This window comes from Adiantum capillus-veneris, chromosome 22, assembly GCF_014529385.1.
Source record: "Adiantum capillus-veneris isolate H3 chromosome 22, ASM1452938v2, whole genome shotgun sequence".
NCBI classification, from domain to species: domain Eukaryota; kingdom Viridiplantae; phylum Streptophyta; class Polypodiopsida; order Polypodiales; family Pteridaceae; genus Adiantum; species Adiantum capillus-veneris.
Window position 1 is genome coordinate 10,048,810 of NC_140952.1, and position 930 is coordinate 10,049,739.

Genomic DNA, 930 nt, shown 5'->3' on the forward strand with positions numbered 1-930 from the left:
TCTCTCTCTCTCTCTCTCTCCAAAAAAAAAAAAAGGGACTTGGGATTGTTCCTACGACGTAAAGAACTTCTTGGTGTGTGTGAATAAGAAGAGGAAACCGTTCACCCAAAAAAGATAGTGATGGTCTTTTAAGCCATTGCTCTCAGTGTAACAGGTCTTGTGTTCAGCACTTGTTGGATAGATCTTTGAGGTCTCTTGGGATAGTTCCCGGGATGTTAAAAACCTACCCTACCCTACCCTACCCTACCCTATTACGATGAACCTGTGTAGATGTGTACCTATGTGGAAGTTAACTTTGAGCAATTGACACATTGCGAAGCTGTAGGGATTTTGATGAAACATAAAAAAATGACAAAGCATGGTCTCTCTGGGAGTATGGGGGAATACTCCCATTGCTTTATTTGCATCCTTAAAAAGGTTTGATTCAATACGAAAAAAGCTTCATACCTTAATGTAGTTTTAACTTGGTTTTAAGGCTGTGACAAAAACATCACTTTGGTAGGTTTATTGATTACTGTTTAAAAAATGTGGTCACGTGATCTTCATTGATTTTGTTTTATTTGTAATGTGTCATGACCACTACTTTGTAAGAGGAATGTAGAAATTGATTTGAGTACAAAACATGAAAAATGAATATGGGAAAAATACTTCAAATCACATATTGCAACAGATCAACAAACTAGTCATTTTGCGTTCTCAAGGTAAATCCAATTTGTAAGATAAAGCAATTTTTCTCTATTATATTTCTCAAAAGGGCTAGAAAAAACAATTTGTTCGTTAGGAAATGAACGTGCTTCCAGCGTTTGTCATAGTGGCGTGTTAAATTGTATCGCAAAGGACTTTTGTCATCTCAAATCATCACATCTTGAGACATATATGTTGACATTGTGAAGGAGAGTAGATCACCATATTCTAGCCCTAATGATAACT